This window comes from Cryptomeria japonica, chromosome 3 (genome assembly GCF_030272615.1).
Source record: "Cryptomeria japonica chromosome 3, Sugi_1.0, whole genome shotgun sequence".
NCBI classification, from domain to species: domain Eukaryota; kingdom Viridiplantae; phylum Streptophyta; class Pinopsida; order Cupressales; family Cupressaceae; genus Cryptomeria; species Cryptomeria japonica.
Genome location: NC_081407.1, coordinates 23,549,893 through 23,568,152, shown reverse-complemented (window position 1 = coordinate 23,568,152; position 18,260 = coordinate 23,549,893).

Here is an 18,260-nt window from a genome sequence, read left to right as displayed (position 1 = left end):
CCTAGTCTCATACTTGACATATCTAAATCCTGTAAATCCACCATATTCTTTTAGACTGGCATAGAAGTTTTCAACACTATGTATATTTACCTTCTTTCTCTTTAAAATCTGGAATTTGTTTGCATCTTCGGATTTTGTATCACTAGACTCTTTTGCTAGAATGAGTCTCTGAGTAGATTTCTCGTAGGTCTTGGTTACCTTGGGAGCAGTAACACTCTTTTGTCTCTTACTCAGTGAAGCATCTGATGCTCTAGTGTTAGGTCTCTTTGTTGGAGGTGGAGTCGGTAGGGCCTTTGAAGTGTCCAGTTTCTTTCTTTTCAACACTTTACCCTTAGGCAATTCAGTGCTCAATGTTATTGCTGCCTCTTGAGCTTCTAATTCCTCTTTGGTGATGGCAAGAGTGCCTTTGACAGGTGTGGAGGAATATTCTTCTCTGAATTTCTCCGTTAAAACCTTTATCATCTTTGTTGCTTTTCTTGTAGCCTTAGGTACTACAATGCTCATTTTTACTTTTCCCTTCACCTCTTCATAGGTTCCATATCTTAGCTCGGTAGCATGCCTTGGTAATGTAAGATATGCATCAATTTGCTATTGTGTGATATCAAAGTCAATCTTGTAACCCATTGGTGGCAAAGATTGAGTTCTTGGTTCCACAGCATTCACATAACAGTAATCAATATCTACCTCAAAGCATATATCATCCTTATATTTCTCCACTAGCTGGAGTGGAATCCGGTACCTGTTGTGCATCTTCTCTTGAAATTTGCTTAAGTAGTCATCCATTATATCATTGAAATTATCTCCCAACTTCTTGATAAAGTCATTAATCTGATGGGTGATTGGTCGATGTAGCTCCCAAACTACTTTACCGACTGACGAAAAGAATTTCTCAAAGTAGAAAAACATGCATACAAGAAGTGAACTAAACTTTAGTGTATTTTCTGAGTTGTTTTTCTTTGGCTTCCTTATTGTGTTCAGGTTCTCAAACAAGTTCTTCAATAATACTTCACATAAGTCAACTTTCATTCCCTTTTTCACAATTTTATAGGCTAAGTCAACTGCTGCACAGGGTACACTATTTTCTCTTGCTGATTGGAAGAAATAGTAACCAATTACTCTAATGGCAAACTTAAGTTTTGCATCAGTGACATTGTTCAATTTTAATCCTCTGTAATCTGATTCTACTCCAGTTAAACTGATTAACTCCTTCTGTGATATCATCTTCTAAGCTCGTGCATGATCATATATAGGATAACTGGTGATCACGTGAATGATTTCCTTGGTGATTTTGAATGGTTGCTCTTCTAGCCACATGAAATCATCATGAACTCTGCTAAAAAAAAACTTAACCCATTGGGGCTTGAACACACGAGGGTAGGTTAGGGCTTTAGGCAATCCCTTGATTCTGATGTGTTCATACTTGTTGTTTAATACACCATCGATACATATTCATCATAGGTGTCTCTAATCTCAACATGACCGAGTTCTTCAACATGGCATTTGGTGAAGAATCTCACATCTTCAACTAACAAGACTCGATCCGGGATGAGTGAAAATGTGGTTTTGTCATCCAGTTCAAAGGTGACTTTAGGAGTCAAAGTGTATTTCAGTGAGGGATTTTCTATATTCTTGACAACTATGGGATCTTGGATCTTGGGCGCCATTGTAGATTTTAGGTAAAAACTTAGCAAACTATCATTAGGGTTTGATGGTTTACAAACAGCAAACGCTTCACACTCAGCAGATAATAATAATTTGATAAGATCAGTAAACTAGCTTGACAGTGTGATGAGATTTGATGTAAATACCTTGGATTCATTTTGAATGAAGTTTGATCACCTTGGAATTGCTTTTCTCTGCTCTTTCAAAAACTTGGTAAGTGTAAATGATCACAAAAATGCTTTTAAGTACACAAAATGCCTTATCAGGCTTCGTGCGGGTTAGGTCAAAGATATTAAATGCACTCAGTTCACCTTTTAACTAATTTACTCTCCTTTTTTTTGTTTTAACCGAGTAACCAAATTTCCTTCATTTACCGACTTGACAGGCTTCCTGTATTCACCTACTTGATAGGTTTCCTGTAAAGTACTTTTGATAGAATTTCAAACTTACTAATGAATCTTAACTATGTAGATTTTAAATTTAGTACATAATAGAATAGGAATTGTTATGATTTTAACCTTCAGAGAATGCAATCCCTTCATACCTTTTCTGATTAATTTGGAATAGGTGCACTTAACTTGGTAGGTAAGGTGCTTTCTTCATTTGACACAATTTCCTTCTTTTTCCAAATCATCTTTAATTTCTCTTTTATTTCTTCAGTGTCTCCTCTAGGTTGATCTCTGCAATCTCCAGCTAAATGTCCAACTTTGTGACAATGAAAACATGCCATACTAGGATTTCTCCATGATCTTTGGTTGTTCATTCCAAACCTTATAAAACAATTGGCACTTATATGTCCATATCTTCCACAACATTCACACCATATCCTTGTGTTGTAATCCCATGGTAGTGTTGCATATTGTCTGTAAGAATCTGTGTGAGTTTGGTAACTTCTAGTGCTTGCTCGGTGTGCAGACCACATGTAGTTCTTTTGCTTAAGCTAGCACTTCTTAGTACTATGTCCATATCTATTGCAGTTTCTACAAAACCCTTTGAATTTTGCCTTCTGATAGTTGTTAAAAGACTTTGTCCTACATTGGTTAAATGTGTGACCATATTTATTGCAATTGTAACAATAACCATTGGACTTAGTGATATTTAGTTGCTTACCTTTTCTGATTTCCATAGTAGTAGAAAATATGCTTCTTTTCTTTTGATGTTATTCCTGTTTCCAGCTTGCTTTGATGATTCTCCTCTCTCGCTAGTATGAATTCCTTTCTCGGTAGAGTATTTTCCTTTGTAACCAAGTCCTGCATCTTTGTTGGGTCTTCTTGTATTCAATTGCTCATCCAACATCTTTGATGCTTCATAACTCTTCTTCAGTGTTTCTTTGGATTTCTTCTCTATTTCAAGTTCATCGGTCAACCTTGATACTTCAAGTTTCAATGCTTGATTCTCATCATTCTTCATAATTGCTTCATGATGTGCATAACCTAGTTGATCTGTCATATTTTGTTGAATCCCAGTCAACCTTATGATTTCATCATTTTTATCAGATACTAACACTTCAAGTTGTTGTTTCTCTCTCTGTAGATCTCTTGCTTTATCCTCAACTGTCGTCAATGCATCTAGATTTTCAGTCATTTGTGTGTTGAAATGTTCATGTTCTCTTTTCATTGCTTTTAGTTGATCAGCTAGTGCTTTGTTCTTTTCTTTCAATACTCCAATCATTTCTTCAGTTTCTCCAGATATACTATTCTCAGATGATGTCTCAATTTGTTCCACTAACTCTTGAGAATCCTGCAAGTCATCAGATAATCTTCTTCTTACTTTTAGAGATTTTTGCATTTGCCTTTGCATGTCTGCAATCACTTGATTAGCATGATCCAGCTCTTCTTGCAGATATACAATCCTCCAAAATTGTTTGTAGCCTTCCATTGATAAGATCTTTCTCTTTAGGTAGTTAAACCCTTTCCCAAGATTCAAGCTCTGATACCAATTATTAGGCCCAATATGGAAAGCTAATGTACTAAGAGGGGAGGGGTGAATCAATACTGAAAAACTTTTCCTAAATAATAACTTTACTTTTATGCATAAATAGAATAGTGCAGTAACATAAAATAAAGTTAAAGCAAATAGATAACAATCATACATGATTCACTCCATAACACATATATTTTGGTTATGCAGAAACCGTTGGTTAGAGAGAAAAACTGCGATGGAGATGGCACCCACAACTTCACTACTGCAATAATAAAGAGTGCTCGGTTAGAGCTACATTTTAGCTATTTCTAATAGCTTACCCTGTTAGGAGTAATAAGATCTGTTACATCTACCTTGCTAAAGGATTTTACAACATTTATTCTGAATGCTGCACCTGGTTAGAGGCTTTACAATTTATAGACTTGGTTAGAGTCTTTTACCTTGTTAAAGGTTTCTCTTTCAACTTCACAATATTACAATAAAATCATTACAAATATCTACAACTTTACATTTGAAATGTTATAGCAGATTCTATGTGCTCAGAATAAGATTACCTTGCTTATAGCATACCTCGGTAACCCATATAGTAACTCGGTAAACCCTTTTGTCTACTCTGTTCTTCAACTGTTCTCTAAAAACCTTCTCGGTGACCTCTGTGTCTCTATAACAATCTTCTTACACACATATAAAACCTTAACTCATGTTGTATAAATAGATCTCTTAAGATGGTGATCCAATTCATTGCTTCGATCTTACAAACATGATTCCTCAAATGAATAACTATACAAAACATTTCATTGGTTAGATTGATCTCAAAATCATACACAATCTTCTAGTGTAATTTCCAAAGTAATAACGGTTCGATGTGCCTCAATCTTGTAACACATTTTCATATGCATGTCCAGGTTCAATGTATTTGGTAACACATTTCACTCAGTGTATATCAACTCGATGTGTCATCTTTATTGCTTGGTAGTCATAAAAAGATACTTGGTAGACAGCTTGGTGTGTACTACGTTCTATGACTGCTTTCCTCTGTAACCAACTAGACTGTGCATACCGACTTCTCTGTGTATACTGACTACATAATTCGGTAATGCTAACTGACTAGAGTATATAGTATGACTTTGAATATAAAAACTAATGGCAACTTGATAAGTAGTAACAACCTTTGGTCTACATGCTAGTGGCCACCAATTCACCATCTTTTCCTTTGATTATGCAAACACCATTCTTGAATTCTAGAGTGAGGCCACTGTCATTTAGTTGGGCAACACTCAGAAGGTTGTGCCTGAGACCATAAACCTAATACACATTGTTAGCACTACTCTTTCCATTCAAAGAGAAGGACCCTCTACCTTTGACCATGCATGGTGCATCATTGCCAAAATGAACCACACCACCATCATACTCTTCCAAGGGTAGAAACTTGCTCTGGTCACCAGTCATATGGTTTGAGAAACCACTATCAATAATCCACTCATTGGAATTATCAAAGTGGGAGACAAGAGCCTTCTTGTCTGACACATCTTCCTTTACAACAACAAACACAATGTCTTCATTCTCTTCATCTTCTGATTCCTCATCTATGACACCTTCATCAACTGCAACAAAACAGTTTCTCTGGTTTCCTCCTTTGAATTTCCTGAATCTTTCTGGTTTATCCTTGTTGTCACTATTAGAACAATTCATAGCAATATGTCCTATTCGGTTACACAAAAAACATTTCAAAGGGAGCTTACCTCTATATTTACCGGTTCCTTATGGAAATTTCCTAGCAAGAAGAGCTTCAAATTCCATCGGAAACTCCTCATCATCCATTACTCTACTCTATCTTGGTTCACCACTAGTACTTGCTTCTTTTCCTTTCCTGGATGGTACAATAGAAGCTCTAAAAGTTGATTCAGTCTTTTGAACACTGCCATCAAAACTATTTAGCTCATAGGCTGTCAACTTTGCTATGATAGAGTCCAAGGATACTTTAGTCTTGTCTATTGATCTCAGCTCCTAAATAGCGGCAACCCTTATTGCATAGACCGGCAATAGGGATCTTACGACTTTGCTTACCATAGTGGAGTCTTCTATTTTACCACCTGCACTCTTGATATCTCCAACAATGGTTTTGATTCTTATTCCATACTGTTGAATGGTCTCACCTTCAACCATCCACATATCTTCAAACTTCCCTCTTAGGCTTTCTTCCTTAGCCTATTTTACATGTTCATCATTGCCATAGATATTTTCAAGAGCATCCCATACCTCTTTGGGATTTACCTTGTCCTGAACATCCATAAACTCATTGTCAGATAGACTACTAATAAGGGCTTCCATGATTTGCCCATTTTCTTGTATCTCTCTCATTTGATCATTGGTGAGAGTACTGGTAGGGGCAACATAGGGATTCTCAACATAGCTCCAGTGTTGAGGACCCATGCTTCTGATGTAAATATTCATTCTATCTTTCCATATAATGAAATTTTCTTTGTTAAACTTTGGACCATTCCTCTTCATCATTACAACAGGATCTTTCCCTCAAGCGGTTAAGCTTATAACACAGAGGACCTGGAGGACGCTCTGATACCAATTGATAACTTAATGATGAACGAATAGTACCAAACTGGTACTGAGAGGGTGGGGGGGTGAATCAGTACAGGCAAAATCTCAACCTTAAACTGATTTGTCAACTAACACTTATGCACTGACACACAAACAGCAGCACCGGTCCTTCAACAAAGTTCAACCGGCAGAACCCAGTGTAAATAAGACGAGCAAAGACCAGTTGACACTTATCTTCTCATATAATCTAACTCTTCATTCCCATTTCACTCTAATGCATGAATAGGCAATCTACCATCAAAGATGTACATATTACAGCAAGATCACCATGCATCACCACTTAATCAGAAAACAATCATAACATCACACATGACACATATTTTTCATGTGGAAACCCAACTGGGAAAAACCATAGTGGGGATGAATACCCACAAGCTTGTTTTTGAACTCTTTGGAAGTCTGCTCTTTTAGGAGCCTTGTCTAGTTAAAGACAGATACAATAGGTTCTATTAGGAACTGATCTTGTTAGGGATCACCTAGTTAAGGGATGGCTACAATACCAGGTTAAGGGTTAAACCCTATTAAGGGTACCTTATTAGAGGATTTCAAGAACTCAATAGCTAAAGAATATTAATGACTCAGTAGCTTCGAGTTACCTTGTTAGAGGATTTTCAACAAGCCGGTTAAGGCTACCTTGTTAGGGGATTTCACAATTGTTGAAGTATTTAAAGATCAACAGGTATATCAATGACTTGATAATATCACTTAATGCCAATGCAAATCCACCTAAGCTCATCTTCACCTACTGCACTTACAATCTATAGATATGATTTCTCTCCTCTAGTCTGGCAAGACTCACGTATCTCTTCTCTTAGATACACACACACAACATTTTCCAACAAACTTTGAAAGAATCACAACATCAACCTTATAGAAAATAGTTAGGTCAAAAGCATAAACCCTAAACCCTAAACCTAATAGGTTAAGGAATTCAAATGGTTCAATCTTGACCGTTGATTATACTGTATTGAATGCAACAGCCTTGATCCAATCTCAAGACATTCTCCATCATTCGTTTTCCACCGATTTCATGGCAGCTGATAACCCATCACATCTTATCATCGTTTACAAACTTTGCACATTCCTAAGGTAGATAGGAACACTCTTCTTTATGCAAGATCCTTCATGCACACAAGGCTTACGTGGCAACACTATTTGTTCTTTGTTATCATGCTAACTTTGTCACATAAAGATCACTGATTGAGTCACATAGGCTTAAGATACTCCAACCAAAAATCCTGAAGTGGAAAATATCTACCAACTGGTAGTCATACAATGCTTCCATGTGCCGGTTCCCATGACTACATGTCAGTTCACCTTGAAAAAATATACCGCTTTACTTTGGCATATATACTAGTTCTCACATATGCTGGTTCTCTCTTCATATCACATATTGACATCAATGACAACATACAATATCATTATGTCCTCATATCGGTTCACATAATGCCAACATAAGAGTGAAATGGAAGTATAGTATTAAGTTGAGTGGAAAGTTAAGTGATTAACCGGTTAATGCTTGTCTCAGCAATTCTTAGATTTACCGATTGCACTCTATTTTGGACCGGTCTTATTGTGTGTCAGATATTTGCAGTATTTGTAGTCAAAATGGTTTGGGAAAAGAGATTTTGTGCTTGTACTGATTCACCCCCCCTGTCAATATCGGTTAGGTATTTATTGTTCATTATTGAGTTATCAATTGGTATCAGAGAATCCTCTAGGTCCTTTGTTTTGTAAGCTTAACTGCTTGAGGGAAAGATCCTATTGTAATGATGAAGAGAGAAGGTCCAAAGTTCAATAGAGATAACTTCAAAATTTGGAAGGACAGAATGAAGATTTACATTAGAAGCATGGGTGCTCAACACTAGAGCTATATTGAGAATGTATTTGTAATTCCTACCGGTACTCTCACCAATGATCAAAAGAGAGAAATATAGGAGAATGGGAAAGTCATGGAAGCCCTAATCAGTAGCTTATCTGATATTGAGTTTATTGATGTCCAGAGTAAAGATAATCCCAAAGAAGTGTGGGACACTCTTGAGAATATCTATGGTGGTGATGAGCATGTAAAACAAGCTAAGGAAGAAAGCCTTAGAGGGAAGTTTGAAGATATGTGGATGGTTGAAGGTGAGACCATTCAACAGTATGGAATAAGGATCAAAATTATTGTTGGAGATATCAAGAGCGCAAGTGGTAAAATGGAAGACTCCACTATGGTAAGCAAAGTTCTGAGATCCTTATTACTAGTCTATGCAATAAGGGTTGCTGCTATTTAGGAGTTGAGATTAATAGACAAGACTAGGGTATCCCTAGACTCCATCATTGCACAGTTGACAACCTATGAGCTAAATAGTTTTGATGGTAGTGTTCAAAAGACTAAATCAGCTTTTATAGCTTCTATTGTACCATCCAAAAAAGGAAAAGAAGCAAGCACCAGTGGTGAACCAAGATAGAGCAGAGAATTGGATGATGAGGAGATCCTGATGGAATTCGAAGCTCTTCTTGCCAAGAAACTTCCTAAAGGAACCGGTAAATACAAAGGTAAGCTCCCTTTGAAATGATTTTCTTGTAATCAGATAGGACATATTGCTATAAACTATCCTAATGGTGACAACAAGGACAAACCAGAGAGGCTCAAGAAATTCAAAGGAGGAAACCGGAGAAACTATTTTGTTAAGTTGATGAAGGTGTCATAGATGAAGAATCAGAAGATGAAGAGAATGAAGATATTGTGTTTGTTGCAGTAAAGGAAGATGTGTCAGACAAGAAGGCTCTTGTCTCTCACTTTGATAATTCTAATGAGTGGATTATTGACAGTGGTTGTTCTCACCATATGATTGGTGAGCGGAGCAAGTTTCTATCCTTGGAAGAATATGATGGTGGTGTGTTTCATTTTGGTAATGATGCACCATGTATGGTTAAAGGAAGAGGGTCCATCTCTCTGAATGGAAAGAGAAGTGCTGACAATGTGTATTGGGTGAAAGCTCTCTGACACAATCTATTGAGTGTTGCCCAGTTGAATGATAGTGGACTTATTCTGGAATTCAAAAATGGAGTGTGCAAAATCAAAGGAAAGAATGGTGAATTGATGGCCATCAGTATGCAGACCAAAGGTAACTTATTTCAACTAAATGCAAATGTAAGTACATGTCTTATGGCTAAATTTGATGATAGCTGGATATGGCATAGGAGACTCTGCCATGTAAACTTTGATAACATTGTGAAGGCCAGTAAGACCAAGGCAGTTAGAGGATTGCTGGTGCTCAGCAAACCAGAAAATCCTTTGTGTAGAGAATGTCAACTAGGGAAAATGTCTTCCTCAACTTTCAAAGGTAAATCCTTCACAGTAGACAATTTACTTGATCTTGTGCATACTGATTTGTGTGGTCCTATGAAAACTAGGAGTGTGTAGGGAGATAGGTATTTCATGATTCTGATTGATGATTACTCAAGAATGATGTGGGTCACATTCTTGAAAGATAAGTTTGAAGCTTTTGGAAAATTCAAAGCTTTAAAAGCATTGGTAGAAAAGGAAAGTGGTAGAAGAATCAAATGCCTTAGAACTGATCAAGGAGGAGAGTTTACCTCAGGTGAATTCAACAAATATTGTGAAGAGAATGTTAGGTCCCAGAGACAACTGAGAAGGGGGGGGGGGTGAATCAATTGTCTAATAAATTTAAACCAAAAACCATTGAACCAACTTCATGCTTAATATCGGTAAACCAGTTAAGTATGTCGGTAGATAGTGTTAACAGTAAATTGCTATACCAGTAAAGATTAATGCATGAAACAGAAACATAAAGTCATCCACAACACATAACACTAATATTTGTACATGGAAACCCTGTAAGGGGAAAAACCACGCTGGGAAACCTTACCCACAATCAGATGATACTACTGCAGATAGTAAGTGTACATAAATGGGGTTTGCACATGCAGAAAGGACAATAGCCTAGAGCTCATTGCTCAATCACAAAATGGGAGTCACACTAACTACAGTTGGATGGTTAAATCCAATAAGAATGTACTGCACAAAACAGCATCTTCATATGCTGGATTTAGTACCAATGTAATGCTAATATGCTTCTACAAAAACCTAACTTCACCTTCAAATGATGTCTTCGTGTATACCTCTTCTTAATCTTGTATATACCTTCTCACAAACCTTTTTTGCATTCCACATTCGATCTTACAAATAAGATCTTACATTTATACCATAACCTAAGACCAATTTTAGTAGGTTGGCTCTACAAGATATTATAAAAAACATTTTACAAACAATACAATATCTGATGTAATAACTGAGTGAACATGTCAGCTTAATGCATTTACAATATAATAAATCATCTCCATAGCGTGCCATGCTGATCTGGAAAAGATAAACCTGTAGGTGTAACCCTCAACCTATTTTCCGGTAAAAGCAAATATGCAAATATGAATATACCAATGATTAATTCTTCAAAACAAAGTGTCCACATGATGTTTTCGACATTAACAAGTTTCTTCCATATCATTCCAAGTGTCAGTGAACATTATATCCTGCTGGTGAACCATATACCAGTAACTGTGCAATAGTTACTTGCTTGCCGGTGAGTGTTGCTAGATCTCCAAAGTGCTAGTGTTCCAGTAGGTGTTGACATCAATGACAAAGCCATACCAAAATACCAACAATCTCCCCCTTTGGCATTGATGGCAACACAAGATGGAAAAACCATCAAAGTGCCAAAACATAAATGGCAAATACCAAAAACAAACAATCTCTCCTAAACAACAATCTCTCCCCCTAGGAGCAACATGTGTTTATCCAAAGATTTATTTTCAATACCAATCTTTCTATCAATCTTTCCTCAAAGATAATGTGTTTTTCCATAGATATCTCTCCCCCTTTGACATCAAATGCCAAAGTTCATATACAAAATACCAATCAATTCAATATACCAACTACTCCCCCTGAGAAGTAGCTTCCTCATCAAAGACCAGAGTAAAACATTTGTCTTTCAATTCTACCAGATGATGACAATCATCAACTGTCTAAGTTTCTACCAGTGGTGGTATGACTCCAAGCTGATCTCTGAGATATTCAAAAGTCTCCTTAGGCAAAGGTTTTGTGAAAATATCTACAAGATGTTCTTTAGTATTAACATAAACCAGTTTTATCTCCTTTTCTTCAACTTTTTCCCTTAGAAAATTCAGTTTAATAGAAACATGTTTAGTTTTAGAGTGTAATACCGGATTCTTAGATATATCAATTGCTACAGTGTTATCATAATATATGGTAATAGGTTCCTTGCATTTTACCTTTATGTCTTTCAACATTTGCTTAAGCCATAGTACCTATGTATAGTTAGTTGCTGCTGCAACATATTCTAATTCTGTTGTTGATAAAGATGTACAACTTTGTTTCTTACTCAACCAAGAAACTAATCTCAAGAAAGAATGCTCCTCCAGTGGTTCTTTTTCTATCATCCACATCTCCTGCCAAATTTCCATCTATGTATGCACATAGATCAAAATTTTCATCTCTAGGATACCATAATCCAAGATTTGTTGTGCCTTGTAAGTACTGAAAAATCCTTTTTACTATTGATTCATGATTTTCCTTAGGATTACTTTGCGTAGACACCTAAATATGGTCAACGCTTGCGGAGTCATACTTTAACATTGGCGCATTGCCTCATTTTAGGTTTTTGTGTCGCATTAACATTTCTCCTATGTTACACACTTGATTTTTATCATTTGCAAGCATCGAGTAATTCCTCTACATTCTTCATTCATCTCGCTCTCAAATTTGGTCTTGTCAACAACATTATCCAGTCATGATTTTAATCAATTTTATCTTATTGCATCAATGTGCGTGCTCATTTGTCATCATTTTGGACATCGTCAGTCCTAATTAGGGTTTAGTCCTCTTATCAATCTTATCATCTGGCGATTGATTTGTCATCAATCCTTATCATTTTCAATTTTGTCGTTTTGCGATCGATTTGTCATCGATCGTTGTCATGTTCGATCTTGTCATTTTGCGATCGATTTGTCATCGATCATGGTTATTTTCAATCTTGTCATCTTTCAATCTTTTTTGTCATCGATTCTTGTCCTCTTGTTGATTTTTTCATCTTGCGATAAATTTATCATCGATCGCTGTCTGTCTCAATTATGTCAATTTGGATCAATTTGTCATTGTTCCTCGTCAATTGGCACATTTATCAATCAAATCTTTTATCACAATGGTCATTTATCAATTCAAAATCATGATCGATATCAATTATCTTTGATCAAGACCTAATTCATCTTCTAGGGTTTCATGATTTAATCATTTAACCTTGTGTGTCATTTCTTCCTCTAGGATTAATAAATTATTTATTTATCCTAAGTCTTCTCATCACAATTAAATGTTCATTTAATTGGCTAATTATTCCTCTTTTTGTGAATTAATTAATAAATGAAAAATTATTAATTAATTTTACCTAATTTCTAATTTCTAATTTCTTAATTCCTCTTTTTCTATTTTTCTAATTTTCTAATTCCTAATTTCAATTTCCTCCTTTTTCTCTCCTAAATTCATGGGAATGACATTTCAATTTGTCATATTTTGTCATAATTTGTCATAATTGACAATCAATCAATTTTTGACATAGAAGTTGTCATAATTTATCATAAATTATCAATCAATCAAATTTTGCATAGAAAGTGCATAATTTGTCATGATTTGTCATAATTGACATAATTGATTTGCAATTTCCATTTGAATTGAATCATGCTAATTTGATCATCTCTCCAATTTTTCTATAAATTGGATGAATTTCTTCAATCTTGGCTAATAATGAGAATGAGAATAATCAGATTATCGAATTTCTAATCAATCACATTTCGAGTACTCTTGAGCAATTTTCTTACCTACTTGCTTTCAATCATGTATGTGCACTTGTAGGTGAGATCCACAAGCAAACTATTTGAAGAGGAAAGAAGAAAAATGGAGCCGCATGAAGGAAGCATTCAGATCTGCATATGGTTTGCATAATCTTTATATTTTGAATGTTTTGTCTTTATGTCTTTATTGAATGTGTTTAGGATAGATCATTACATTTAAGCTTTCATGATTGGGCTAGATTAGTGTTTTTATATTGCATGTGATGATTCCTAATTTCCTATGCTACATTAATTGGTGAACTTGACGTGAACACTAATCATCTAACCCACTAACCATGCTTTTGAGTGCTTTTGAGATGATTTGCAGGTGAAAAAACCAAAAACAAGGTAGTGCAGGGTTTTCTGGGGACTTTTGCACCTATGTCAAGCAACCTGCTCCTATGTCAAGCAACCTGCACCTGTGTTGAAGACATTCTGCGCCTATGTCATGAGTTTTGTGCCTGTGTAAAGTCCAGAACAAAGGTAAAAAGGCAGTGTTTTGCTTGAAAATTTGTTTTGTTTTTGCATTCTATTTTTGGTTTTTTGGTTTTTGGTACTAATTATCTATGCAGAATCTTGGCATATGCATGGCAAAGATAACAAATCAAACTATTAACATGTTTTATGTAGAATCGATAGTCAAAGAATAAACACCTCAAACTTCTAACTTGGGTTTTGCAGGTTGCCTAGGAGAAACAACTAAACTTGGTGTTTTCCATTAATGTTATAGGCACCTAGTATGAGTTCTAAATAGGTTGGAATGAATATATTTTTGCTTTGATTGTTGGGTGTGACATTGGAGTAGGAGAGTATGCTCTCATCCTTCTTAGGGTGATCAGAAATCTAGATCTTCGATACCATGCTCGTTGTTTTGATTGTGTGTCACCTTTAGAGGGCCTGCCTTCCCAACCATTTTCTTTTGCAAGTAAGTGATAATCGTGAGAAGGGAACGACCCAAAGTGAGTACGGCTAGAATACCTTGGCATTCTAACTCACTATAAATAAATACCTGATGGGCGAAAGCTTTGAAGGAAGGGTTACATGGGAATTGTAGTTACTTGGGAAGTGATGACCCTTGAACTCTTTCTCATATCAACATCTAGGTAGGGCCTCATGGTCTAAATCGTGCTTGCGCGGCTACATTTGTTTGGTATCTTGGTGGGCTTAATGTCTCAATCACACTTGCGTGACACCAAGGAGTAACGCTTAACAGAAATCCTGACTAAACTCCTTGTATTTAGAGGCCAAAAATCCTTCTAGTTTCTTGAGAAGGACAAGTTTAGATACTTGGAAGAGATACTAAGTTCGCCATGGGGAGATTTCCATGGGGACTGATGCTTGGCTGCCCTAAGAAGTGAGTGCCGTGGAGGGGAGCCCGTGGGGTCAAGCGTCTATGTATTCTCCTTGAATCCCATAATGAGTCTACCTCTCAAGTACCTAATGTCCTTGCCTACCATAAGAAATGTGGGAATGAGCATGATTGTCTTGAGTCTAAGTTGAAATATCTTGTATTCTTTGCTTGTCAAAAGTTGAATTGTATCTCATTTCAAGAACAAGGCAAATTGATCCAACATAAGATTAAACACAAGAGACATTCATCCAACAAAAGTTCAACAAGGTTCAAAACACATCTTCAAACATGATTATCAAACATCATTCAAAATCTTGTCTTAACATTCATGTCACTTGCATTTAGGTTCATCCTAGGTTGCATTTTGCAAAATTCATTGTTAAGTACCAAGGTTAGGTTTCACCTAAGTCATACTCCTTTGCATATCAATAAGGGTCATCCACTTGCATGTGTCCTCTTGCATTAAAGTCATACCATTGTCATACATTCATATTTGCATACCCTAGGTCTCTTCATTAAGCTTAGGTCATTATCATATCATATTAGGGTCATTTGCATATTAATTGTCCCTTATCATATAGTGTCAAAACTAGGTTTTGTCATACTTGAGTAATCCAAATCTTTGATAAACCCTAAGTCATTATTAGGAGGTCTAGACCTTATCAAACCTTTTGGCCTTTTATCATCCATGTCATTTCATCAAACCTAGCTTAGTATCCAAGCATATAGGGGAGACATTGTCATCTTGTCCTTTGTCACTTAAGTCCTTTTGTCCTTTGAGATCTAGATATCATTCCAATTTCCTAAGGGTCTGTCTCTTAGATTTGCATTCATAAGTTTGTCAAAATCTCCAAAAACAACCAAAAACATAGATTGCATTTTCATCTATTTAAGTTTGCATTTAGTTGCATATCATATATTGTCTTTGAAAAATTCCAAAAATATTGCATTTGCATAAGTGACATGCCTGTTGAGACAAGATCAAAATCTAAAAAGATGGGCGAACCAATGTATCAACCCATGGACAACATAGCAAATTCGCAGTTTCAAACTAGTCAAACCATGCAAATCGAAGGTTCATCAAATACATCTTTACCACTATATGGAATGGTTCAACTTGGACCACCTCCATTATATGAACCAGTGTTTGTACCTATGAAGCCAGGACATGGGAGTGTTCCACCTACTCCTAGAGGAAGTGCACCTTTCAATTGGAATTAGCCAAACCTGCAACATGACATTCAAACTCAAACATTATATGAAGAACAAACCCTTTCGCAAGGATTTGGTTCAGATCAAGGCATCCAACAAGAAATGAATCCAAATGTCCAACCAGATTCTTCATCTGATTTTGACACTTCTGATGATGTTGACATGTTCCTTCAAGATCCAAAGATAACAAAAAAGATGGATAAGTTCTTGAACAAGGTCTTTAAGATGTTTCCACAAAAGTATCTTAACATGATGAGTAATGTGACCTCTTCAAGTGAACAAATCAATGTGCAAGAACAACAAGGCAGTGAGTTGTTAAGTTTCTCTCTGCATCCAAATGAAGAAAATGCACAACAAGCAACTCAACCTACCTTGATGAGCAAACGTGCTTCAAAGGCATTGACAGTGACTATTCCTCAAAAGTCACCATTTGAGACAATAAATAATCCATTATTCAACACAACACCTGTAACACAAGATCAAATGAAGAACACGCAACTATTTACAGCTGTCCCTCAACAAGAAGTGGTTCCTTACATGCATAAAATTGGATCAAAATCTAAGATACAGGAAAGCTTCACAACTGGAATGCCTAATATCACTAATGTCCAAAGCAATTCCATGATGCAACAAATTTGTTATGTCCCGTTAAGTTCAATATCTTTGCCAAACACTATTGTGACAAATCCTTTGATAATGGCGACACAAAGAGCTACGGATAGTGGTTTGCACCAACAACAATTGTTGCAACAATTGAGTAATACACAAAAGGTGCAATCGAATGTGCAAACTAGCAATGTGCAACAACAACAATTTCGCATTCGACAACAAATTACAGCACCTTTGGCACCATTACAAGCTAATGCAAACTTGCAACCATCACAATGGATTGGACAAACAATACAGCAAGTTAATGCAAGTGCCATACCCCATCCTAAGGAGAAGCAATGAAAACCACCTAAACAAAGTTTTTTACAAATGATGGGATATACACCATGACAACAATTGGCACAAGGTCAACAAATTCTGATTCGTCAACATCAACAACATGTGCCTCAATATGTGCCAAGGCAAACAAGCTATCCTACTTCACAACCGCAATTGGCGCCTGTGCAATATCAACCACATACTCAATTGCAATATCAACCCAGGCTACAAGAAGCACAACAACAAGGTCGATATCAAGGCATAGCACAACTGCAACAACAAGAGATGTACCAAGAAGTTTATATGCCGAAGACACCAAAAACGGCCATTTCAAAATATCAACAACCGATCAGAAACACGATGTATCGACAAAGAATACCCACTGGGATTAATGATGGACCTCTAAAATCTGATACAATTGCGCAACAACTTGAGAAGTTGCAATGAAAAGTTGACGCATTAGAAACCAAAGGAACAAAGAAGTTGTATACAGATCAAGATTTATGTCCTAATCCATTTGACAAGAGTGTATACATGCCTCCATTTCCTAAGCATTTTGAGGCACCTAATTTTGAGAAATATAAAGGGAATGGCAATCCAAAAGATCACATTCGAGCATTTTTCACGACATGTACTGAAGTGAGCTATGAGGAGACATATTTAATGCGATTATTTTCCCGAAGTCTCACGAGACAAGGCATGGATTGGTATTCACATCTGCAGGAAATATAAAGACTTGGTCGGAATTGGCTCAAAAGTTTTTATTTCATTTCGCGTTCAACATCGACAGTGACGTGACTATGTCAGATTTATGCAATACCAAGCAAAAGCAAGGTGAACCATTAGTGACTTTTTTGCAATGATGGCGAAGGTTGTAGAGTCGTTATTCTCTCGATATACCTAAAGAACAACAAGTGAATTTGTTTATCCAAAATTTGGTCCCATAAATGATGTATGAGATAAAATTGAAAAGTCCCAGTACTATAGAGAAACTCATTAAGAAAGGAATGAGCATTGAAATGGCTCTTGTAGCTAAAGGAATTATCAAGCTCAATAAAGACAATGACAACACAAATTATTCAGGGGACAGAAATAGATTTTGGTATAAGAACAAGAATGTCACTAATGATGGAGTTGTTGATGCAAGAGCGGTGAATGCAAATCAACCCCCATTCACAATAAAGAAATTGAGTGTTCCTAATATGTCAACTATGGAACAAAATCAAGCACCAATGAGCAATGTTACTCAATAGCCGAAATACCAACAACATGCTCAACAACAACATACTCAACAATATAATCAACAACAAGGCCAACAACAAAACCAACAATGCAAACCCTTCCAATCGTGAGATGGGCCTCCTCGACAATTTATGCCATTGGGAGAGCCTATTGAATCAGTAATGACACAATTGATACAAACAAAATTTATTAAGCTACCAGATATCAAGGTAGAACCAGCAGTAAAACTACATTGGTGGAATGATAATGCGTACTGTGAGTATCATCGGTCCAAAGGACATAAAACTGCATCATGTTTTCAATTGAAACATATGATTCAAGATTTATTAGAGCAAGGAGTAATTGAGGTAGATCCACCCCATCCGACCTCTAACACTGATCATACTATTTTCAAAACTCCTTTGCTTGATCATGACAA